The sequence below is a fragment of the Ambystoma mexicanum genome, chromosome 2q (genome assembly GCF_040938575.1).
Source record: "Ambystoma mexicanum isolate Mex_15411 chromosome 2q, UKY_AmexF1_1, whole genome shotgun sequence".
Classification (NCBI taxonomy): Eukaryota; Metazoa; Chordata; class Amphibia; order Caudata; family Ambystomatidae; genus Ambystoma; species Ambystoma mexicanum.
In genome coordinates, this window is record NC_090924.1 from 314,868,222 (window position 1) to 314,895,236 (window position 27,015).

The window sequence follows — 27,015 nt, forward strand, 5'->3', positions numbered from 1 at the left end:
AAATGAATTCATTACGCTATAAAAAGCAATCCTATCAACGTAAGCGGAATGCGGTCTTCTTTTTCAGCCTTTCACAAATACACGATTGCATATAGGAAAATGCTATTTGAGTTAATGCATTATGTTGAAAATAAACTAAGCATAGCATTTGAACTTCTTCAACAGTAGTTGTCCAGAAGCAGATTTTTTCAGACAACAAACATCTTCCGTGGTCAAACTTTGACCCTATTTTGGCTCTATAAAGCACTTAATACTAGACGTATTCCTCTACAAGCTCTTTAATAATAGGTGTGACGATTATCTTATTTAATGGTACTTTTTGTATCGACCCGAGAAGAACAAAGGACTCTGACAGGAATCAAACATGAGAACTGCCGGCTGGCTCCATGTATGGGGCAAGGACATAACTCACTGCAGTGAGGCGAAGACTTAACTCATGCACTATCCTCCCTGCTGCTATCCCTCTGTTATTCACAGAGTATATACATATATATTCAGTGAAAAACCTTTAGTTGAAGCACTGTTAACTTGAAACAATCTGATGTAACGAGACCATTGAAATTCAGTGAAGTGACATTAAGGTCCTGATTTAACAACATAAAACCAATGACATTCGGCAGGGGCTGGAAGCTACGCCACCTTAACTATGAGGCCCCCATTGTGCAGCATGTAAGCACCCTGAGGACATCATACATGAGATCACTAATGTTATCACATATGACATAACTGGTACAGCACATCATGCATGCTTCTGCATATAAGAGTGGATTTAGGTGGACAGCTTGGTTGGAGTTTACCTTTAAAAATACGGTACATATACAACCAGGGAATTCTTACACACCAGATTTGCTCTCTAGTGACTTAACATTTCCCATAAGATACTCTAGTACCTTTATCGCTCTGTTCTGAAAACATTCCCCTATGCAAAACACATATTTGGGAAGTACAGTTATGAGTTTGCACCACACCACCAAAGAATGCAACATACAACAGAAATCACAGCTGAAAAACGACTTCCTCTCCTCCTACCAGCCCTCTCCGCTAGCGCCATCAACTCTGACCCTAAAATGCTAGTTGAGACATTCAACAATACTATGTCCAAAGCCCTGGATACCACTGCCCCTATTAAACTGTGCAAAAGCAAACGAGAATCTCATCTTAACTCTTGATTCACCCCCTACCTCAAGGAATTACGGATCCAAAAACGCAAACTCCAAGCTATTTGGAGGCATACACCTTCAGTTGAGAATAAAACTTCACTTGACAACTTGGCCAAAAAATATAAGAAGGAAATAATCCAAACCAAAAAGAATACATTTAATGAGAGAATTAGCAAAGCCAACTCTAATTCCAAAGAACTCTTCTCCATCCTCCGAGAAATGGAAAACCCAATCACACCCATAGATAATGCCCCCAAGGACAAACAATGGTGCACTAGCATCCAAAATGCTTTAGCTAATAAAATCACAACTCTTCAAACGAAAATTGCTAAGAAGAAAGCTTCCCTAAATTCCACTGGGACCCATACCTCCCACATGGCAGATATACCTAGAATAGTCACTCAAAGTAACTGCAAACCATTCAGATTTTCCAACATATCCATATTGGAAACCGAAAAGGTGATATTATCCTTGAAACCATCCAACTGCCAAGGTGACAGCTGTCCAGCACAAGTCATTAAGGATGCAGCCAGAGACCTAGCGCCTTTCATCTCTAAATTAATAAATTCCTCCTTCAGATCGAGCACTGTACCCGCTAACCTTAAAGAATCCTGGGTTCTGCCACTCCTAAAAAAACAGACCCTTGAGCCAGCCATCCCAACTAATTATAGGCAAATTACTACGGTCCCATTTCTCCTTAAAATCATTGACAGAGTAGCTTACTTCCAGATCCAAAACTATCTGGAGACAAACCAACTACTAGGATCACGCCAATCTGGCTTCAGACCACTCACTACATGGTACTGAAACGGCCCTAATCGACCTTAAGACACAAATCAACGAGTTGAAGGATAAAGGTAAAACAGCTATGCTCCTCCACCTTGACTTATCGGCGGCCTTCGACCTAGTGGATCACGCAGTGTTATGCAACCATCTAGCATCTGCCACCCATTTCTCAAGTGAAGCTATAGCATGGGTACAATCCTTCCTAGCCAACCGTACGATGAGAGTGTTCTCCCCATTAGCCTCAGCGGACCCAATACATATTACCTGTGGCGTCCCACAAGGTTCATGTGTCTCCCCCACAATGTACAATATATTCACTAAGCCACTCTTTGACAAACTTGACAGATTGGGGGTAATTTACACCAACTACGGGGACGATACGCAGATCCTCATACCACTATCTGGCAACTTTGTTGAAGACACAGCTCTAGTAAATAAGATTTACCTCATCATTCAGGCATGGATGGCCTCTCATGGCCTCTGTCTGAATGACGATAAAACAGAGATACTGATACTGGGTACCGACTCCAACCTTAAAAAACTTAGCCCTAACTATAGTGCCTTCAATATAGACGGTATTATAATCAAAGTGGCAACGGAGATAAAAACACTAGGTTTTTACCTTGACTCCACTTTATCTCTCAAAAAACAAGTCAACGCCTTGGCTTCCTCCGCAGCCTACACCTGCAAATTAATCGGGGCCTGCAGACCTTACCTGTCCAAAACCAATTGCATCACACTAGCCAATGCCCTAGTAATGTCCAAACTGGATTACTGTAATGCCCTTTATGCGGGCGCCAATAAAACCGTCACTAACAAATTGCAAATACTGCAGAATAATGTTCTTAGAGCAGCCCTCGACATACCCTGCAGAGCACATATATCTAATATTAGGAAAGACAACCACTGGCTAAAAATCAACGACAGAGTTCTCCTTAAAACACTATCTCTCACACATAAAGGACCGAACAACACTGCGCCCCCTTACATTTCGGCTAGACTGACCAGAAAATCCTCTACTCACCATACCAGAGCCTCTATCCACTCCCTACTTGAAACTCCCAGATTTAGACTAACTAAAGCAGGTGGAGCTAGCTTCCCTGTTAGAGCGGCCTGTGCTTGGAATTCACTCCCTTTGGCATTGAGAGCTAATCTACCCTACTTTAGTTTCAGGAGTAAGGTGAAAAGTTGGCTCTGGAGCAACGACAACTAACCCATTGAACCTGGCCCTATCATTGCGCATAGCCACCTTTGACTCCCCCGATACCAAACCTATGAGAGGGATTCACATTCCTGTATTTCTTGTATATTTGTAAATTGGTATTGTATATATGTTAATAACTCACATAATGCATATTCTGTATGTATCCTTTTGTATGTACGCAACCTTAAGCCTAAATATTCTAGTAACTGCTGCGCCCGGCTAACCCTGGGTTTTGGAGCGCATTATCAAATAATAAACTAAACTAAACATGAGAAGGAACAGTTTCTGTAATCATTGTATCTTCATGTATCAGACTGCTTACTGTCAGTATAAAAAATCAAAAGGTAGGCCTTGACACTGTCAAATGGTAAAGGTTAGGACAGGTGGCATGCAAGGGTCAACAAGGTTAAAGAAACACATTCATGTTTTGAGAACACATGGTTATCAGGACTAGAGTAGCTAATGCACTGGATGGATGAAAATTGTAATCGTTTTAGTGTCATGGTTTGGAGCCGGGATTCCACTACATGTATTGAACTATGACTCCCATTACCCTTTACCCTTGTCTATGCTGTGTGAGAAACCTGAGGGTATTCTCCCAGCTAGACCTCGGGAAACCCTTATTCAGGTGGCCTGGGGAGGGCTGGAGCTCTCAGATCTCAACCCTGGGGGTGGACGAGCAAGGGAGGATCACCTGGATGGGGTAACCCGGGGTTATGCTTGGGAGATTGCCCCAGGTGAGACACGGTATTACACTGGAGAAAGGGATGAGGAAGACGAGGTCCCTGAAGCTTTTATGGGCTATATTAACTCGACCTCCCTTCCATCTGATAAACTTCCTTTTCAAGAATCCATTATCCCCTCTGCCTCTGATGAATCCATTACACACACCGCCGCATTTAGAAACCATCTTCCTCAGAATCCTCGGTTTTCTGTTCCCCATCAGAATACTTCCAATCATTCTTCGTTCCGTCCTCTGATTATTATTTTCTGCACTCTCAACCTATTCAGATAGAATACTATCATTCCCACAATCCCTCTTGTTTATTTTGCAATCCCAATATGCCCGTTTATTCCGCAAACCCTACCAATCCCGTCCCTCTGATTGTCACTCTCTAAACGCCCAGTCAAAAGTGACCAACGATTACACTTCCCATCATACCGTATTTTCTGTTCTACATCCTGGTTATTCTCGTCCATTGCACAAACCTTCCCTATCCTGTCCCATAGGATACTCTGACATTCAAACCCCTGCACCCTTTTCTGACACAAATACTTTTTAACTCCCAAAACAGTGGACTAAAGAAAAACCTGTTTACCTGACTTGTCCCGACGCGAGGGTCAGGCAAAGTCAGGCAATTGACTTAGATCACACTCACCTGACGGCCCTTCCTTTTCCCCGCAGCGATAAAAGGTGGAGCAAGAAAGTGCAGTGCGAGCAAGGCGAGCACGGCTGACAGCACGACGAGACGGCTAACGCGCGGTTGAACGAGCAGTTCAAGAGAGGGAGAAAGGCGGCAGGTATTGAGAGGGTGGCGAGGAGAGAAGTGACCTTGCCCTTTTCATCCCAGATCCGCACAGCCTTCATGGAAGAGAGCCTAAGACCGCGAACAATAGCGCAAGTGTCCTGCAGCAGATGTCAGTAGTACACGGAGCAAAACTATGCCGGTAAGCAGATGCCTGTGCCTGTGGTACCAGCCTTGGCTCCAGAGAGGCTACAGCTAAGCAGTTCGACACAGCCAGTGAGTCGTGGGGGAAACCGCTAAGAACCGGGCTGAGATGAGTGAAAATCACAAAGTTGCAAGTTTGAACCGAAGCTGATGAACTTTGAATGAACTGTTAAAAAGTGTGAAGGGGAGACGAGAGACACTGCTCGGGTCCCATTTGAGAGAAAACTAGATACCAGAAGGCCATAGGAGGGCCAGCGGAATAGGTCAAAGTGGTCATACAGAGGGTCAAGCGAAATCCCTGTACAATCAAAAGACTTTGGTCTACAAGCACTGTCTAAGAAAGGGAAGTGAATCCCAACGATATTGGACAATTGAGGGGTGAAGCCAAAACCTAAGAAGATGGCAACAGGGGTCCGAGCCCAACCGAGGGAGATCCAGGGGTGAAGCCATCTCCCAGAGAACATTGGGACAAACTTTCATTTGTTAAAGGCACTTTTGTTTTTTTGTTATTTGAGCGCCTCAGGCCAAACGAGACTTGGCCATCGACGATCCTGAGAACTGCCATTTGAACTGTCGTCTCGTGCTGGAACAGCCCGAGACTGTGCTGTGCTCCAAGCTCCCATCTTGCTCTGTGTGCAAAACGTGGGAAAGGAAAACCCAAGCCACTGCAACCTGACATTTTATTTAATAACACTTCTTTCTTTTCTTGAGAACAATCCCACACAATTTATTTTTGCATTAGGTGTGCGGTTTGGCAATAGGTTACTTAGTATAGGCCCTTTCATTTGACCCACACCACTAGGACTGGCTTATTTTTCATTTGATGGTTGACACTTGCTCCCATCCTAGATTTAGGTTTAGAATAAGCGTTTTTCCAACCCGCATACAGAATTAATTATTCAATAAACACCCTTTTACTGTGATCATTTGTGTCTGTCTTACTTGTTGTCACCATGCGTTCCTCACAGCTGGGTAGTGCCAGTGCAACTTGTGATATAAAATCTCTAGAGATACAAAGCTTGGAGAGTCCTGCTATATTGAACTTGAAATTGTAGTTTGGTATGTACAAGACCAACTTTCTATAGTTCCCCAACCATTGTTTCCAATTTTTGACAAATATTTTCAGACCTTCATAAATGACAAGGTATATTGCACATGTGCCATACGGTCAAATACAGTCAAAAATATTTCTGAGTCTGCTACTTACCATTAAAGTCATTTAGGAAGTCACAAGTGGTATCCAGCTTGATTTCTGATATGATGTCATAAGTGACAGCCGCTGACATAAAGGACGCTAGGGAGTATGGTTAAGTGAAAGGGCTGTACATGTTGCAAGTACTGTCAAATGTGGACACAAGTTGGTCTACATTCAGTGCATGGTTGGAGTCACCGCACATGTAGATGTCAGGGTCACATGAAAATGTGGCCTGTCAGTGAAAGTCACATAGCAACAGACACAGTGTCGTGTCAATGCACAAGTGCGACGTACTAGGAAATGTAAATGTGTGGGTAGCTTACCCAGATACTTCACCATATCACAAGGATTTCTATTAAAAGACTTTATTTATACATTTTTCTACAGAACAGTTAAAAAAAATACAACCAATCCTACAATTAGGGTATGTAAGAGCTATGCTCAAACGAGGTGTATCGCAGCAAAGCAAACATGTTGTCACAATAACAGGTGCAGGGCAGAAGGGCACTGGAAAATAAGGGCATAGGAACCAGAGAAGTCCTCCAGCAATGTGATCATAGCAATCAGACATTATACCAAAGAAAAGCATCTGAACATTTCGGGTTTGACACCCCAAAGGGGAAAACTCTCGCTTAACACATGAAGAGGAAGCCAGGTGGCAAGATGCTTAATCAGGACCCAAGGGAGATGGCACAAACGTTTTCTGCTGCAGCTATCTTCCAAACCATATACCACAAAGCATTGATCTGCTGTCCCTCCACGGCCTTCCAGCTTCTGGCCAAGGGAATACGAGCAGCCAGCAACAAGTGAGTAATCAGCAGAGCCCTAGGGCCCCTCATGGGATAAACTGATGCCACTGGTGCGCCCAGCAGAATTGTCAGAAGGCCCATAGGTAATAGGGAGCTAGTAACGTCCTTAATCAAGGCCAGCACTTCCTTCCAGAATGGTTGAAACTTTTCACAAGTGCACCAAAGGTGCAAGAAATCGCCCTTCTGACCACAATTCCTCCAACAAAAGCTGGAAATCGAGGTATTCATTTTATTAAGATGGTTTGGGTACATTGACCACCGGTACAAGACTTATTATGTGTTCTCTTTATTTTCACGCATCAGGACGGAGCTGCGGCTCTCGTCCATATCTTCCCCCAGGTTTCATCCACAATCAAACAATCCAGACCTCCCTTGCATCACAGCACAGAGGGAAGCTTGCAAGTTGGTTCCTACCTGTCCAGGAGTTTGTACAATCTGATCGTTTCATTTTTGGGAGCCTCTCTCACACAGTGAGTTCAAACGATGTAACAGTCTTTGGGTCAGTTATCCAATGTCTAGTTTGACAATATCTGAAATGTTCTGTCTGGGAGATGCCAAACAACTCCTTGCAGTGCTCAAATGCGAGAGGACCATTCTCACAACACAACTGGCTCAAATGTTGCAGACTGCCCCTATCCCACGCGCTGAAGTTCCCTACAGCAAACCCAGGAGAGAAGCAAGTGTTTCCAAAAAACAGCGACAAGAGGCCAAGGCCATGCAGCACAGTAAATCATCAGAGAAGGATTTAAAGAAGGCCGGAAAATTGGCTCGAAACAACCCAGAAAAAGACAATGGGCATCAATACGAGGTTGGAGGTAGCCATGCCGGTTTTACCGGCATGGCTACCCCCAAACTCAGCTCCGGCACCCGCGAAAGGGGAATCACTGGGCCATTCCGATCTAGGCGGGCCCGGTAATTCTCCTTGCGCGGGTGCCGGTATGTCCCCATTCCCATTTGAGCTCCCATAGGGCTCAATGGGAATGTGGAGGATGGTAGCATTGGTACCGTTCATAACAGTACCGTTGCTACCATCATGTTCTGCTCGCAGGTGCCATTACGGCTACCCGGAAAAACCAGGTGGCTGTAAGGGCACACGCGAGCAGAACTCATAGTATGGTGGTACGGTAACAACGGTGCCGGTAGCGATACCGGTGCTGTTGTTACCTTACCGCCATACTCGTAATGAGACCCAAAGTCACATTGGTGCCCAAGTAGTCAAGGTTGCTAGTTTCCCAAAGGAGTGGGAATGCCCGCTGGATCTTGGGGTTCCTAGATATTCACTTATGGTTATTTATAGAAAAGTCTGAGGAACGTTCGAATAACAAGTTCCGATCACAGGGCCCAGTGTCGACAAAGTGTGTGACATCATTAATAAGACTTCATCGGCATAGAGGGCCGTTTCATGCTCAATACTGTCCACTGGGTTTTTCCGAATACATGGGTTCCCCCGAATGCGGATTGCCAGGGGGTTCCATTACCAGGGCAAAGGTCAAGGGAGACAGTGGGTAACCCTGCTGCATTGTAATAGGGATATATCACGAGCATTGCCCTTTGATGCAAATTCTAGTCCTGAGGGATTGGCCATTATACGTCCCGCAAAGGGAGGGCCAAAAATAAACGCCTGCAAGTTCAAAAGAATAAACCTCAAGTCAACCCTGTCAAGGGCTTTGTTGATGTCCAACGTCAATAGGGTTGACGGGAGTCCCTGTCTTCTACAACGCTCCACTGCGTTGATAGCCGTCTGATGTTGTTGTGCGTGTTTCAGCCAATAATCAATCTAGTTTGATCTGGATGAACCTGGGCTCTAGCACCTTTAAGCATTTCATGTGCTAGAGGGAATTACCAGTAACAATCTCGGACCCAAATAACCATTATTAGCATAAAAATAAAGTAGCGCAATCTGGCGAGCAACAAGCAGTAATTCACGCACTCACACCCAAATGCGATTATACAAAAGTGGTATACCTCGATATGCATCATCTTTGACATCATCCTACGTGGCAAACTGTAAAACCTATTGAAGGGAGGGATTGGTTAACAAAACATGTGTACATATAGTATGTATAAGTGCTAATAACTTCATTGGCTTCCCCTTATCTGGTGGGCACGCCTTGAACCACCTCTAAATACATATAATGCAGATTATAGCAGAAAAATGGCATGGGTGGTGTCTTTAGTCTGTGGTGTATGGACTCCATTCACATCGATCATTATCATCATCCTAACAGCTTTTTTGGCAGTCTTTTGGCATTGTCCCAAAATTATCCTTATGAGACAGAATTCTAGCAATACCAATACTAGTATTGCTCCAAGCAGTTTGAAGGCATTTGCCATACAGGTTGCAATCCACGAAAATAGAGACGAAAACCAGTCATCTCCTGCTGTCTCATCAACTTCATCCTCATCTTCGAATGCAGGGTCATCAGCATAGTTATAGCTTCTGTCAAGGTTCCCTTTTCTCCATCAAAGGAAAGTGTAAAAGTACAGCAAGAAGGCCCAACCTTGGTGCATACGCCTCCTTACATTGCTGTAGCAAAGTCCAGGATATACCTGTTCTGGAGGGTCAGGTCATAAGCCTAATGGCCCTCAGTTCTTCTATTATTGCATTAAATACTTTTACTGTTGCATTGATTGTTTGCAGCAACTTCCATCTTGTGATCTGCAGCCATTTAGCATTCACTGCAGTCTGGAGTCCTGGCATAAATATAGATGTCATTATCATTGCCGTCTTGCTGAATAATGTATGCTCATCTGGTATGCCATTATAACCGTCTATTGACTTTGATGAGAAATAGTTCTCCCTCTTCAGTCAGCGGCGGTTAAGTGACCTCTTCCTTCTCTGGTGTTCATCCATTTTTGGAAATTTGTCAATATGGTGTAACGCTCACCTGATTCTCGCAGAGGCGCCGGTCTTGACTGGGCGACTACCGTATCTTCAAAGGTGATGTGTAGCACCCGGTTGGCTCTTTGGGCTGGACCTCTGTGCACTGTATGCCTGACGTGTAGAGTAAGATGTCTTAGGTAAGTGAATGCCGAGCTCTCCATCTGCCTCGGGGCAGGGTGCTGTAACCAGTTTCTTCACTGGATAGGTAGCGCAGGCCTCTTGACTTCAGAGGACTGCTGTCCGTCGTTTACTGCACGAACGGTAAGTTTCGAGTCATTCAAATGTCTTTAAAGTCTTTAGTAATGATGTCTCTTGTTTTGCAGGGTTCCGGCGATGGCGGATGACGGGCTGAAGTGAGTTGAAGATGGAGCCCGTGTGATGAATAGAAGCGCCTGGAAGCACGTAAGTAAGCGCTTGTTGCCTGCTTCACTATGCGCTCTAACTGTCTTTTTATTTTGCAGGCACGAGTTCGGAGCGGCTGCAGGGTGCCGGAATACCCACTGGATTAGATGTGGAAAGGAGTCATGGCACGTGAGTATTAAAGTTCCCCAATGTCTTTAAACGCACCTTGTTTTGTCTTTCAGATGCGGGATGCAGCGCCGAAGAGTAGGTAAGCCTTTGCCTTTCAGATGCCGGAATGCTAACCTGTTCTTTCTTGTCTTTATAGGTGTTGCTGAAGACTGGATTCAGGATGGTAAGCCTTTGCCTTTCAGATGCCGGAATGCTAACCTGTTCTTTCTTGTCTTTATAGGTGTTGCTGAAGACTGGATTCAGGATGGTAAGCCTTTTTCCTTAGGCCCAGGACCAGATGCAGAAGACACGATGAGCGTTCTGCTGCAGAGGTTGCAGAATAACGCAAAGCAAGATTCATCCACCGGGTGTGGTTTAAATAGCCTCCTGTAGTGCTTAGGTGTCTCCTTCCACAGCCACGCCTAAGTAAGAAAAGAGTTCCTGGTAAGAAAAGAGTTCCTGCCTTCCAGAAGAGTTCCAGTGTTCTGATCTAGGGAGTGGCTCCAGCCCCACCCAACAGGAAAAGTAGTTCCAAACAGAAGAGGATCAGAGGCTCAACTGGCAGGCAAGTAAGCAGCATGGTCTGCTGAAGGTAAGTCCACCCAAGCATTATGAGCCCGGCGCTTCCAGCGCTGGGACTGGGCATATTTATGAGCCTGGTGCCACTGGCGCCAGGACTGGGTCCAAAAGGTCCCAATTGGGACTGGTTGGCACTCGGAACCTGGGTTATGGATCTGCTTCCAAGGGAGTTGGGAAAACCCTGACCTTTTGGAAGCAGAGATCATGACAGTACCCCCCCTCAAGGCCCCTCCCAAACCGGGCTTCTCCGGGGGTTTTGGCTTGTCAGGAAATGTTCGGTGAAATCTTTTGATTAGGCGAGGAGCGTGGACATATTCAGCAGGTTCCCAGGATCTCTCTTGGGGGCCGTAGCCTTTCCAGTCAATTAGGTAGAATAGTTTAGATTTGGAGATCTTGGAGTCCAGAATGCTTTTGACTTCAAACTCGAGTTCTCCATCCACTAGGATAGGTTTTGGAGATTTGGTTAGTCGGGTTTGAGGTTGCACGGGTTTTAATAGAGAGACGTGGAAGACCGGATGTATCTTCATGTGCGGGGGCAAGTCCAACTTGACCGCTACTGGGTTTACTATGGTAGTGATGGAATAGGGACCAAGGTATCTTGGGTTGAATGTGCGTGGCCCTTTTAGAGATAGATATTTGATGGATAACCAGACTTGATCCCCTACTTGATAGTGAGGGGCTTCCTTCCGATGTTGATCTGCTCCTTTCTTGTATTGTTCTTTAGCCCTTTGAAGGTGAGAAACAGCTTCCTTAAAGGCTTGGGTGATTGTAGAATGCAGGTAGTCTACTGCTGGTGTTTCAAGATCTTGGAGGGGATCCAACTCCGAGGTTCGAGGGTGACTGCCGTACAAAAGAAAAAACGGGGTTTTCCCAGTTCCCGAATGGACAGAGTTATTGTAGGCATACTCGGCTATCCAAAGGATATCTTTCCAAGTTTTTTCAGTTTGTTGCAGCATGCAGCGTAAATACTGTTCCAGAGTTTGATTGGTCCTCTCGGTTTGTCCGTCGGTCTGAGGGTGGTGACTGGTCGATAGTCTCACATCAATTTGAGCCGACCGACAGCAACTTCGCCAAAAATGAGAAATAAATTGACTACCTCGATCCGAAATTAGAACCGAAGGAAAACCGTGTAGTCGGACGATGTTTTCGAGAAATTCTCGGGCCAGAGTTGCTGCTGTTGGCAAGCCTTTGAGCGGAATGAAATGCGCCATCTTGGAGAATAAGTCCACGATTACTAGAATCGTATTGTATCCGGAGCATGGAGGTAGATCGGTGATGAAGTCCATAGAAAGCGTATGCCAAGGGCGAGGTGGGATGTCAATAGGGCGTAAGAGGCCTGCTGGTCTTTCCTTTTGACTCTTGTTTTGGGCGCATACTCCACAGGACATTATAAAGTCTCTGATATCTTTTTTCCAAGACGGCCACCAGAAGTAGCGCTTGATCTTTTCTGAGGTCTTGGCTATACCGGGATGACCTTCCATTAAAGAGTCGTGATAACAAGAGATTACTTTTTTCTGTAAATCTGTGCTGGGTAGGTATAATCGTTCTTGGAAATACAATAAGTTGTCCTTTACTGCAAAGTCCTTTCCCTGCAGATGCCAATTCTGTATGTCTGCTGGAGTTACAAGTTGCCTGGCTTTATCCTTAACTTCCTCTATGGATTGTGTGGCGATTACACCCAGAATTCTTTGTTCGGCAATGATTGGTACAGGTTTAGGGTTGACCAAGTGTTCTTCCACTCCCATCCGAGAAAGGGCATCGGCTTTACCGTTCTTTGTACCAGGTCGATAGGTAATTATGAAGTCAAACTCGGCAAAGAATAATGCCCAACGGAGTTGTCTAGAGGATTGGGCTTTTGCGGTCTTCAAATATTGCAGGTTTCGGTGATCCGTAATCACAGTAACGGTGTGTCGGGCCCCCAGCAGATAATGCCGCCAAGCCTTAAAGGCAGACTTGATAGCCAGAAGTTCCTTGTCAGTAATCGTGTAATTGATTTCAGGAGGCGAGAATTTGCGGGACCAAAATGCCACGGGATGCAACTGATCGGTTACCGGGTCCTTTTGTGATAGAACTGCCCCCATGGCAAGGCTTGAAGCATCAGTTTCCACGATGTAGGGGAGTTCGGGGCGAGGGTGTTTTAAGATTGGTGCAGAGATAAATTTAGTCTTCAAATCCTGGAAAGCTTGTTCCGCCTCGGTAGACCATTCAAAACGTTTGTTTTTCTTTAACAAGGCAGTGATGGGCTGGACTATTCGAGAGAATTCAGGGATAAACCTGCGGTAAAAGTTAGCGAAGCCTAACATGCTTTGCACACCTTTTACGGAGGATGGTGATGGCCATTTGAGAACTGCATCGACCTTCTTTGAATCCATATGCACTCCGCCAGGTGATAATATGAATCTCAAGAATTCAACTTCAGTCACGTTGAAAACACATTTTTCCAACTTAGCGAAAAGTTTGTGTTGACGCAATCTTTCGAGGACCATTTTCACGTGTTTCCGATGTTCAGATTCCGATGAAGAATAAACGAGGATGTCGTCAATGTAAACAACAACACATACATCTATGAGCTCTCTGAGGACATCGTTCATAAAATATTGAAAGGCGGCCGGGGCATTGCAAAGTCCGAAGGGCATGACCTGATATTCAAATAGCCCATACTTGGTGCGGAAGGCCGTCTTCCATTCATCGCCCTCTTTTACTCGTACCAAGTGGTAAGCTCCTCTAAGATCCAGCTTTGTATATATGCATGCTTTTCTGACTTGGTCCAGGAGTTCAGGGATCAAAGGTAACGGATATCTATTCTTAACGGTGATCTGGTTCAGGGAGCGATAATCGATACAAGTTCTAAGGTCTCCTTCCTTTTTTGGAACGAAGAACAAAGCTGAAGAAGCAGGGGACTTGGAAGGACGAATAAACCCATTTGCCAGGTATTGATCCAGGTATTGTCGAAGGTGAAGGTTCTCAGGCTCGGTGAGGGCATATATTCTACTACAAGGAGGAGTAGATCCAGGTATCAGGTCTATCTGGCAGTCATAAGACCTATGAGGAGGTAGAGAGTTAGCCTGATCCTTCCGGAAAACATCTTGGTATTCTAGGTATTCGGGAGGTAACTGGGGAGTCTCTGAAGAAATTGCGGCCAGTGCAACACCAGGTGGAGGGTGACAAGTAGAGACACATTCTGGAAACTGGACCGTTCTTGCTCGCCAATCGATCAGAGGATTGTGTTTCTCTAACCAAGGTATTCCTAGAATAATCTGAAACTGAGGGGCCTTGATCACATCGAACACGATCTTCTCATGGTGTCCATCTTGACTTACTAGCGTCACCTCTTGAGTGGTATGCGTTACTGGCCCGGAGGCTATCTCCGTACCATCCACCGTAGTAATGACGTCCTTTACAGCCTTGGGACAAAGAGTTAGATTCATCCTCAAAACCATTTCATGATCCACATAATTGCCGATGGCACCGCTGTCGACCTAAGCTTCAATTGCATGTAATCGATCCGGATTATCAGGGCTAATGAGGACCATAGGTATCACGAAATGCGAGGTCACGGAACTGGTTTTCACGCTCGGCAAGAGGACCTCTATTCTTGTCGGGCGAGGTCGTTTCCCTGCTCAGAGTTTGTAACTTTGGTAACTGCAGCTCCTACTGCCTTCTTGGCAGGTTTCACCAGACAGTCTCGAAGAAAGTGCCCTGAGTTTCCGCAATATAGGCATAATTGCAACTGTTTCCTCCTTTCCCGCTCCCTTTGTGTTAGAGGACCTTTCAGACCCCCTATTTGCATGGGTTCCCCGGAGTCTACTCCTTTGGAAGGAGTTGGCGGTTTGGAAAATACTCGAGCATCAAACTTGGAACGATCGGCCTTCCTGTTCTGCAGCCTGTGATCTATTTGAACGACCAAGTCTATATAATCCGAACAGTCTTGTGGGGGATTCACTACTTGGGCTAAAACGTCTTTGAGCTCTCCACGTAGACCTCTATAAAACAGCGTAATCCTTTTGTCCTCAGGCCATTGAGTTTCCACTATTAGCCTATTGAAAGATGCAATATAAGCCAAAAGGTCTTGATTACCCTGTCGCAATGAAAGAAGCTCATTGTCCAAGGCCTGCCCCTGTGAATGTCTTGCGAACAGTTTTTCCATACTAAGCTGAAAGGCTTGAAAATCATGGAGAACCGGATCATCTTGATTAACTAGAGGGATCGACCAGTCTGCCGCATTGCCACTAAGGTACGAAAGTACAAAAGCTACTTTTGCTTGATCAGTTGGAAAGGCTGCTGGCCGGCATAAGAAGTGCAACCGGCACTGATTGATAAATACTGCAAACCTCTTTGGGTCACCAGAAAATCGTTCGGGCGGAGCCAGAGGTACATTCCCAGGTAGGTTGATCTGCACTGGATTCATAGAGGATGTTGAAGGAAGATTTGCCCCTGATGCGGGTAACGGGGTCTGTCCGGCTTGTGACTGTAGCACTTGTCTAGCAAGATTGTCTGTTCTCTCCTTGGAAATAATTAGTTCCCTTCTTAGAGCATTCGTTTCCTGACGAGCTGCATGCACTTCTGCCCTTAGTTCCCCAAGTAACCGGGCTAGGGGGTCAGTATCCGAGGTTTCCATAGCGCCTGGGCGAGAGTTTTGCGGTAGGCTTTGCGTTCTGTAACGCTCACCTGATTCTCGCAGAGGCGCCGGTCTTGACTGGGCGACTACCGTATCTTCAAAGGTGATGTGTAGCACCCGGTTGGCTCTTTGGGCTGGACCTCTGTGCACTGTATGCCTGACGTGTAGAGTAAGATGTCTTAGGTAAGTGAATGCCGAGCTCTCCATCTGCCTCGGGGCAGAGTGCTGTAACCAATTTCTTCACTGGATAGGTAGCGCAGGCCTCTTGACTTCAGAGGACTGCTGTCCGTCGTTTACTGCACGAACGGTAAGTTTCGAGTCATTCAAATGTCTTTAAAGTCTTTAGTAATGATGTCTCTTGTTTTGCAGGGTTCCGGCGATGGCGGATGACGGGCTGAAGTGAGTTGAAGATGGAGCCCGTGTGATGAATAGAAGCGCCTGGAAGCACGTAAGTAAGCGCTTGTTGCCTGCTTCACTATGCGCTCTAACTGTCTTTTTATTTTGCAGGCACGAGTTCGGAGCGGCTGCAGGGTGCCGGAATACCCACTGGATTAGATGTGGAAAGGAGTCATGGCACGTGAGTATTAAAGTTCCCCAATGTCTTTAAACGTACCTTGTTTTGTCTTTCAGATGCGGGATGCAGCGCCGAAGAGTAGGTAAGCCTTTGCCTTTCAGATGCCGGAATGCTAACCTGTTCTTTCTTGTCTTTATAGGTGTTGCTGAAGACTGGATTCAGGATGGTAAGCCTTTGCCTTTCAGATGCCGGAATGCTAACCTGTTCTTTCTTGTCTTTATAGGTGTTGCTGAAGACTGGATTCAGGATGGTAAGCCTTTTTCCTTAGGCCCAGGACCAGATGCAGAAGACACGATGAGCGTTCTGCTGCAGAGGTTGCAGAATAACGCAAAGCAAGATTCATCCACCGGGTGTGGTTTAAATAGCCTCCTGTAGTGCTTAGGTGTCTCCTTCCACAGCTACGCCTAAGTAAGAAAAGAGTTCCTGGTAAGAAAAGAGTTCCTGCCTTCAAGAAGAGTTCCAGTGTTCTGATCTAGGGAGTGGCTCCAGCCCCACCCAACAGGAAAAGTAGTTCCAAACAGAAGAGGATCAGAGGCTCAACTGGCAGGCAAGTAAGCAGCATGGTCTGCTGAAGGTAAGTCCACCCAAGCATTATGAGCCCGGCGCTTCCAGCGCTGGGACTGGGCATATTTATGAGCCTGGTGCCACTGGCGCCAGGACTGGGTCCAAAAGGTCCCAATTGGGACTGGTTGGCACTCGGAACCTGGGTTATGGATCTGCTTCCAAGGGAGTTGGGAAAACCCTGACCTTTTGGAAGCAGAGATCATGACATATGGAGATCACTTTGAGGAATCACTATTTGTAGGAACGTGCATGACCACAAGGGAGCATACTCCTGCCCAATTTCTAGGCAGCTGCATGTAAGCTCTGGATCCACAGGCCCAATATTGATCCATCAGCACGGCAGTTCCTCCATTCACTCTTGGTACTTCGGCCACCTGCTTACATCCTTTATTTTCTCCAACCAGAACCAGGCCTTCATTCTTTAAACATGTTGTCGCATTATTTAGTGGTATTATAGATACTGGTCCTGCTTCATTGTCAACCCATGTTGAAAGCTTAGAGTACTTGGCCCATGACTCTAAACACAGGTCATTCACTATTTGTACTATGCTTACTGGTTCTTTCTTCAATACGTTTGCAGGGCAAGATTACATTCCTTCTTCCCATCCTGTGCTGGAAGCAACTCGTCCATACACCAATAGATGAGGTCTCTCCCAGCATCCTGGTACTCCTGATCTTTCCACTATGTCTGAATATTCCATCTTCCTCATTTTGGCAACCTAAATCCGTTCTCAGATCTGGAATGGATACATATAAATGTTTTGCTTGTCCAACCCATCCCTTTTTCCATCCTTTGTGTTTTCACATAAGCATCTTCATATGGAAATGTTCCCCTTGATCACCATCGTAGGGTTGCTCATTTTCCTTCAAATTGTCCTCTGGTTGTGCACGCTGCCAGATGACTGAGGGACTTTGCATCATGCACAGACATTTCTTTCGCAATAAATGTTCTGGCTGCGTTCATGGAATAGGGGATGAGAGAACACACATAGCAGCTTTTATCTGACATTCCCTCTCCCACCCCCTTCATGTCCTGCTACCACAGATTAGAAGTGGGCTGAATTATAAAGATATCTATTTATGTCTTTATGATCTCCCCCAACATCTATTTTTAGTCGAACAATTTGTGAAGTAAAATTAGGGAAGATGCTGCTTGTGCTTTTGTAAGGGATCATAAAGAATGTTTCATTGTGGGGCGTGGCCAAGAGCGCCATCGATGTGGTCGCTCTTCTAACGGCCTCTGAGGGGAGCCCGCTGCGGTGCCGAAAATCAGGCGACTCCCGCGGGTACAGGATTCGGAATGCGGGGCTGCAGCTGTTGGAACGTCTCAGGCACATTGGGGGCTAAAAATATATGGCCCTCGCACCTCCTGAGCCTTGTAAACTGATGTGCAGGGAATCGGCCCGCTGGCCTCGGAGGCTCCAAGATGGCGCATGAGCGACCCGGTAAGAGGGGGAGGAGCAGCAGTAGCGCAGAAAAATAAACGAACAAATGAAACCCACCATCCCTTGGCCCGACCGCTTCACAGGGCCCTGCATCCCGCACGATTGGAGGGGACCTGCTGCCTGCGGACAACATACACGGAGATCATAGGGGCGCCGCCCCCACCCGCAGTTTGGCGAGCGGAGCATCTTCCGGCACATCGGCTCTACAGAGGACTCTGGGGACACGCTGCCCTGCTCCCCGCTTGCTGTCCTTCATCGAGCCTTGCGTTGGGGGCTTGGCGGCTCCCAGCTGTGGCACTCAGCAAGCCGGATCCGGCGGCCACTCTTGGGAGTTTGCCCCGGTCGGAGACGGCGGCGGCAACTCCCAGGCCGAAACCTGCATTCAATCGTGTTGCGCCGCATCAGCAGCGCCGGAGGGCATCCGGCCCCCATCCAGCCCCCAACGAGATCCCCTCCCCGCCCGCCCTAGGCTAGGACTGACCTGCAGTCAGAAGCGGCTGTGGGGCTCCCATCGCTGGGGCCGGTAGCCTCCCTCCAGGAGCCTGCCTTGATCGGGGGCGGCGACGGCGGCCCGCGGGCTGAAGCCCGAGGCTAGCATTCGCCACCATCAGGCTGCGCTCGCCGCTCGGGGGCCGCTCCGCCTGCAGCAATCAAGGGCACTCAACCCCAACACGACTTCCTGCCTGACACCTAAGGCCCCCCCTGAATTTGGGAACAGCTGTGGGGCTGTCCCCCCCCCCATCATCTCCTGGGGCGCCCCGGCCCACCCAACAGCCAACTGACTGACCGCAGCGACGTGGGACGAGAGATCTCCCTCCCCCTCCATTGTCTCGCAGCCTTTGAAGAAGGGAGAACAACCATCAGGGGAATCGAGGTGGACGAACTGGGACCCCGTAACGTACCACACAGGCACCCCGGTAAGTGCACTCTGCCCCAATCGCAAAGCGTCATAACGCTAGCCTTCCTCGGACTCTGCTGACCCACTATGCCCCCTGGGGCACCTAACACCTGAGTTCCACTCATGGGGCGCACCGGCCCACTCGGCGGTCCCAGCCACCCTCTTGGGGACCCTCCCGGACGAGCTGCAGCACCCTGGGAGGGGATTTCCCCCCCTCCAACTTCTCGCCCTTGAAACCCGCGCTCCTTGTCCTTAAGACCTGTGAGCCCCTCGCCCGCATACATCCCACTACGGCCTGTGAACTCTTGGCCCCTAAAAACTCCCAGCTCTATTCCTGGGGAGCCTGGCCCATCCAGCGACTCCCCATACTCCACTGCCTATTCAGTGAAAGGGACACCATGTCGAAACAACCAAAACTCACTAAGAACACGGATATTGCCACAATGCTTCTGGCGGCGGATAAAGGGAAGAAACAAGATCCACCCAGCTCTATCCCACAGGCGGACCAGGAGGGTAAGGAACACCTCGTGACCAGGAGCGACTTGCTGGCCTTTATGGCCAACATTAAAGCTGAATTTTGGTCTTGTATGACTGAGCTCTCGACAAAATTAGAACACACAGACCAGAGAGTAACGGAGGCAGAACAGAGATTGGGGGAGGTTGAGGACCAGGCCCAGGACCACGCCACGGCCATAGAGGGGATCCAACAGTCCATCACAGCATTACAAAACAGATGTGAAATACTGGAATTCAAACAGGAGGACCTCGAAAACCGAGCTCGGCGCAATAATCTACGAATTCGAGGTGTTCCCGCCTCGGTTACGGACTGAAAACTAACTGAATATCTCAGGGACTTCTTCCAATGCCTTCTTCCAGACTTAGACAAGGCCCAACTTCTACTGGACCGCACCCACAGGCTACGCCCGCGCTGTGGAGTGGAGTCAGACTCTCCCCCCGACGTCATCACCAGAGTGCACTTTTTCACCACCAAAGAGGCCATCGCATCAATCTCCCGCACCCGAGACAAACTAATTTTCCAGGGATCCACACTCCAAATTTACCAGGACCTTTCCCTTCTCACCCTACAAAAAAGAAGAGCTCTCCATCCACTGGCTCTCTTCCTTCAGGGCCAGCAAGTTCGCTACAGGTGGCTCTTCCCAACAGCATTACAATTTACTTACAAAGGCACCCTACAAAGAATTACCCATCTGGAGGACGCCACGCAAATAATGCACCCACCCTCACCTGGGAAGACCTCTCTGGGGGCATCCGGGGGCGCGCTGAGGGGTCTCCGGTGCCCACGCCAAAAGAAAAATGAAACACATGGACGAGAGTCCCGAGGGACAGAAGGAGGAAATGACCGTACACTGCAGGAGGGCACATAAATAGGAGCCCGGGAGGCAAACATTCGGAGTCCGACCTAACGCGACCCCGTTCCTCCTTGGCCCCGATTCCCCCTTGGCCCTGGGGTGATGCCGTCTACTGTGCCTTCGCAAAAGGCTATCATACATCCGCCGCAGCGGGACCCCCCCACGGCACCTGCCCACTTCCAAGGTAGGTTACACCTACAGATCCTTGGAATGCCAGCCATAGTCTGGCCACTAAGTTCCAGCCATGTTGGCTGACCTCTGTTATTTGGCCCAGTTGGCCTGGGGTCGTATCGGCCTCACAACGCCGACCCCCCCGTTAATGAACACCCCACCTCTCCATTGGAGGCGGGGACTAAAAACCCAAGAGAAGGACAACTACCATTCCTACCCATCTAAGCAATGGCTGGCCTCAACTCAACCTATACCTCTCACATGCACCCTCCAGAGACCCCCCCCCCCTACGCGGGATCATAGCATTCTGAGAATCGTCTCCCTCAATGTCAGGGGGCTGAACTCCCCCCCCAAACGCAAGTCTATTTTACAGAAGCTCCAGGACAAGGATGCAGCAGTGGCACTGCTCCAGGAAACCCATCTGCTGCCGGTGGACTTCGGGCGCCTACGCTCCCAACAATTCCCTAAACAATTCATTGCCTCAGGTGGCAACAAGAAAGGAGGCACAGCAATCCTTTTTCAGAAGGGACTGAACCCCACGTTCTGGACACTAAACTCTGCCCAGAGGGACGATTTGTGGCAGTGAAATGTCTCTTGCTGAACCAGCTATACACCTTCATTTCGGTCTACGCCCCGAACACGGGATAGGTCGCATTCTACGAAGCCCTGTCCTCTGCTCGGATTCCCTTCACAGGGGGTCAGGTCGTGCTGGGCGGAGACTTCAATGGAGTGCCAGACGACTCGAAGGACAAATCACACACGGCCTCCTCCAGAGACACCACCCTGGTCCTTGGCCTGCTACGACTATTCAGGGTCCTGGAGGTGGTCGACTCGTGGCGGGTGCTGCACCCCTCGGAAACAGATTTCACCTTTTACTCTATGTCCACAGAACCTTTTCAAAGATTGACCTCTTGCTGACATCACCGCAGGTCCTGGCCTTCACGAATGAGGTGTCCATTGGAACAAGAATTCTGTCGGATCATGCCCCGGTAACCCTGGAGATCCGCGCCCATGACCCTACTCCTACTGCCCACCGCAGATGGTCACTGTATGACTCATTGCTGAATGATATGTCGATTAGGGATGCCATAGCGACATCAATTTTGAACTTCCTCCAGGAAAACCCCACCAAGGACACCTCCCCGGCCAATACCTGGGATGCCATGAAGGCAGTCATCCGGGGAGAACTGATAGCGCGCATGGTGGCATATCATAGGAGCAGAAGGCAGACCCACATGTCTCTCGAGGAGACTCTACGGGAGGTGGAGGCTAGGCACACGGAAAAAGGCTTTTCCCCCAAAATACAGCGAGCGCTCCGAACGGTGCGGATGAAAATTGAGGCGCACTATGCCGAACACACGGCACACCTGTTAGCGAAGACCAAACAGTTTTATTATGTCAGGAACAACAAAGCGAATAGGTTAATGGTAGCAAAGCTTGCCAAAGTCAAAAAGAACACCATCATCGGTCTGCGTGACCCTCAGGGCACAACCCAATACTCAGAACCGGAGAAATTGCGACTAGCAGCCGAACACCTTGTACAGGTAATGTCTGCACAGCCATGCAACCAACAGAAGCAGACTGCATACCTACAAAAGGCCGTCCTTCCTCAGCTGAAGCCTTCAGCCCGAGCTACTCTAAATTCGCCAATCTCAGCAGAGGAGGATGAAGAGGTCATAAAAGCCCTCAAATCCAGAGCCCCAGGGCCAGACGGATTCACCACCAGATTTTACAAACTCTTCAGGCACCAACTGCTACCACCACTGGTGAACCTCTTAAACTCTTTCCGGAGCACAGGCACGATTACCCCTTCCATGCAGGAATCTATTACAATGCTCTTGCCTAAAACCGGGGGGGGGCCAGCAAATCCGGCCTCTTACAGACCCATTGCACTGCTGAATATCGATGCTAACATCTACTCGAAGGTCCTGGTAATGCGCCTCTCTCGCATCCTGCCCGACATAATCCACCCGGACCAGACTGGATTCATGAGAAACAGAGCAACAAGCGACAACATTCGCAGGACACTAGACCTGATAGACCTGGCCAACCGTAACTCCCAGGGCCTGGCATTGCTAGCCCTCGACGCCATCAAGGTGTTCGATAAAGTGGACTGGACCTTTATGGACCTCACTCTGGAGGCCTTCGGCTTCGGATCAGAGTTTCGAACCATGGTCCTGGCGAATTACAGATCTCCAAAGACCCTCTTAAGAGTTAACGGCTCCCTCTCTTCTCCAATCCCTCTAACCAGCGGAACCAGGCAGGGATGTCCCCTTTCTCCACTCCTATTCGCCCTGGTTATGGAACCCTTTACCCAAAGGATTAGATTAAATGACTCCATCAGAGGGTTCCAGGTCGGACCCTCCCAACATAAAGTGGCCTTATATGCGGACAACGTCCTACTCACCATCACACAGCCTTCCATCTCACTGAAACATGCCCTGGCTGAGATAAAAGACTATGGGAGAGTCACCGGTTTCACTATTAATTTCAATAAATCCACAGCTTTAGGGATAGGCTTGACCTCGTTGGAAAAGGCAACCCTGACCCTGCTCTGTCCCATTCAGTGGAAGCCCAAGACGATCCCCTATCTGGGGGTTCAGATCCCGGTAAACCCAAAGGAGGTCTACCACATACATTTCCCCCCTCTTTTTAAGGAACTAGCAGATGACCTGAAGCGGTGGAAATTGCAGGAAATCTCATTAATGGGCTGTATTACCGCCTTCAAGATGAACCTTCTCCCTAGTTTCCTGTATGCCTGTTCTTCGCTGCCGGTGCCTATCCCACCTCCGGCTCTTCGGGACCTCCAGAGGAATGTGCTGCGCTTCATCTGGCAGGGGAAAAAACCCAGAATCCCCCTGAAGACAATGCTGTGGAACGGCAGGCTGGGCGGCCTGGGAGTGCCTGACCTACAGGGATACCAGATGGCAGCACAATTGGCAATCACCCAGGCTTGGCGGGTGTCCTCCGATCGCCCTAGATGGGTCGAACTCGAACAGTCTCGCCTTGCCCTCCCCCTGCGCTTCCTCCCGCACTTTCCACCCCCTATGCGACAGCCAGAGAGGCTACTGCTGGCCACTAGACACACTGTGGACGCATGGGATAAAGCACTAAGGAAAAAAGGGGTTCCCAGAGGCTGAGTCCCTCATCACCAATCTTTCTCAATCCGACCTTCTCTCCGGGTATGAACCCCCGAAACTTTAAGAACTGTATCGCAGGGGGTCTGGAGTCGCTGGGACAACTGTTTGACAGGGGGGAGCCCCGCACGTTTGTGCAATGCAAGGAGACTTCATCTGCAGGAGGCCGTTAGGTTTTCCTATATTCAGCTCCGTCACTGGTGCTCCCACCCACAAACCCGTCTTGCTGCGGTCCGCCCTCCCATAGCTCTGGAGCTGACCCTGTTGGACCTCCCAGCCCGAGGTAAAATCTCAGCCCTATACAAACGCTTTCAGGGGGACTTCCTCACCTCCAAAACTCGCGCCATGGCACAGTGGGAGGCGGATCTGGGCCATCCCATAGAAGACTAGGCCTGGATAGACATATGGTCCCGAGCATACTCCTCCTCAGCCTGCATCACCAACAGGGAATGTGCCTATAAAATATTGTTACGTTGGTATTACTCCCCCCTGAGGCTTCACCACATAAATAGTTCCTTGGACCCGGCATGCTGGAGACAATGCGGACATACGGGGTCCTTCTTCCACATGTGGTGGACATGCCCACAAGCTCAACAATTCTGGAAACAATGCCTGAATATCATAGAAGATATCACTCAAACGACGCTCCCCCTAGAGCCGAACCTGTCTTGCTGGGGGATCCCATCCAGGGAATTTACTCAAGGTCAGGGCCCAAAGCCAAGGTCCTGTCCCAATGCCTTCTAGCAGGAAGGATAACAGTCACCCGCTCATGGCAGCAAAGGCAGGGACTCTTCACCGATTCCAGAACATCTGGGGTCCTTTTCTTGACTATGACCAAAAATTCCCGGCTCTTACCTACAAGCCCCAACAAGCCAAACGGATTCTGGACAGTGGGGACACTTCCGATAAGGGAGGCGAGACATGAGGGGGAAGGGAGGGAGCACCAACTTCCGGGAGTGCAATCCAGACGGATACTCGGGGTAGGGTTGGGGGCGAGGAAGAGGGATAGAATGCTTGTAAGTGATTGATGAGGCCCGGACGGCCAAAGCAACATATTATTGTATTTGTTCCTGCCTTGTTTAAAATAAACATATTTATTAAAAAAAAGAATGTTTCATTGTCTCCCATAGTATCCACATTTGTATTTACTATGGGCCTCATTCGAAGTGTGGCGGTCTGGAAAAAAGGGTGCCGGTCGCACCGTACCGGCACCCTTTCCTGACCGCCACTCTCCAACTCTGTTTCCCAGGCCATTGCGCCCGGCAGGTCTGACCTGCCGGGCGCAATGGCCCGGGAAGGCAGAGCTGTCCTGGAACCACCAGCACTGTTAAAAACAGTGCTGGTGCTTCCATGTCCCCAATCCTGTGGAGTCCTATAGGACTCCAAGGGAATGGGGACTTACACTTTCCAGCTCCTGATATCCTGGGACACCAAGACTTGTAATGTCCTGGTGGCACCAGGATATCAGGCGCCAGAATGGTGTTATGAGCCATGTGGCAGCCAAGTAATGTGTCTAAATGCCGTAATAATAAGGAAAAAAAGACAAACCATGAGACAAAATGAAATCACAATTACCATTCCAGAAAAACTCATCGACTTTCTTGATGGAATTGAGTCTCTCATATTTTAAAACCTTCCCATTTTGTTTCATTTAATATGTAATTGTGTTATTCTCTATTACTCACTCTTATTTAAAAAACTAAAATAAATGCCACAATAATTCTGAAAATATGATTATTTTTAGGATTGCCAAGAAATTTTATAATGTCCACATGTCGTCTTATTAAAACTGTGAAAAGACTTGACTATGTAGGTGAAAACAGCATACAAGAATGTGTGCAATGTTATTATGATGGGTAGCATAAAAGATGCAGTGTATTCCTTGTCTTTTGGCTCCGGTGCATCAATGCATTGCTCTTTGTACCCCTCTAAAAAAGTTCCAGCATAGCTGCAAGTCCATTCATTCCTTATTAGATATAAGAAATGTCAATCTTTATTTCAAAGGTATTTTTATTAATTCATAAACTCCTTTTGTTTGCTCTTGGTTGCTGATCTTGTCTGCATACGCTGAACTTCTATTGCTTCAGTCAGTAGATGCAGGAGCGGTTGAGGTTTCTCCCTTGTACGATTTGATGTGGTGTAGATGCAGTCAGGCTCGCCTTCCTTGTAGCTTAACAGCTGTGGGAGTAACTGCTTCTATCTCGTTGGGACCCTCAAAACGGGGTTTATGCCAAGTGTGGACACATTCTTGTATCAGCACCTGGTCCCCTGGATATAAACTGCATGGTTTTAAAAGGCTGTCTGGATCAGCTGGCTGTTTTTCTTCTTCAATCCTCTTTGACCCTCCCTCCGGGTCTTGATCTGTTGAGAAATAAAAGACACTAGCGGTCATAGTTGCCAAATAATCATGCATTTCATCACCTAATGTCTTCGCTACACTGTGGGCATCAGTTTCTACCCTAGTTGGAGGAGCCAGTGGTGTCCTCATTCTGCGTCCAGTCACCAACTCACGAGGAGTCAGGTGGTAATTTGAGCCAGGCTGGTTTCGCAGTTCATATAGCGCAAGTGGCAAGTAGTGTAACCACGCCTTCTTTAAAGTAATTTTAATCTTAACTATCCTCTCCTTAAGTAATCCATTTTATCATTCACAAATCCCATTTGCCTCTGGATGACAGGCAGAAGAGAACTTGTGTTGTATCCCTAATAAAGAGTGACCTGCTCAAATAGTTCATTTACAAAATGCGGTCCATTGTCAGACCGCAGAATCTCGCACACACCCCATCAAGGAACTTGGCGGCACATGTGGCATTGGGGTGCATACATGGACCTGCCTTGATCCATCTAGAAAAGGAATATACCACTACCAGCATGTACCTATAACAGTTGCATGTCTGCAACATATCCACATAATCTTTATATAGATGCTGAAATGGATCATTAGGTCTAGGGATTGCTCCTCTTGCTGTTTGCAAAGTGTGCCCTGCAGTACATTTCTGGCACACAATGCAATTCACAATAAACTGTGCCACATGTTCTAACAACTTTGGTGAAAACCAATCTCCTGCAATTGTAGCAGCAAGACTCTCTTGAGTCTTATGTGCAGGATAGTGAAGCTGCTCCAGCCCTACCCTCAATAATGCTAGAGGCATAACTGATTTTCCAGTGCTATCCTGCCTCCAGATTGCCTAAGAAGGGGATACAAAAACACCCCAGTTTTCTCCATAAATCTGACTCCACCTGTGAGGTTTGACCTTATATTTCAATTAACTGAACAATAGACAGCATGTTAAAGCCCTCCTTTACCAACATGCACCGCTGTAACACTCACCTGATTCTCGCAGAGGCGCCGGTCTTGACTGGGCGACTACCGTATCTTCAAAGGTGATGTGTAGCACCCGGTTGGCTCTTTGGGCTGGACCTCTGTGCACTGTATGCCTGACT

At 48.0% G+C, this 27,015-nt stretch overlaps 1 protein-coding gene across 1 annotated transcript in view; it reads right to left on the reverse strand.

Annotated features, from left to right (window-relative positions):
* The window catches only part of MEIOB (meiosis specific with OB-fold), a 1,713,677-nt gene that overhangs the window by 1,251,866 nt on the left and 434,796 nt on the right, over positions 1-27,015 (reverse strand). The window lies entirely within an intron of this gene.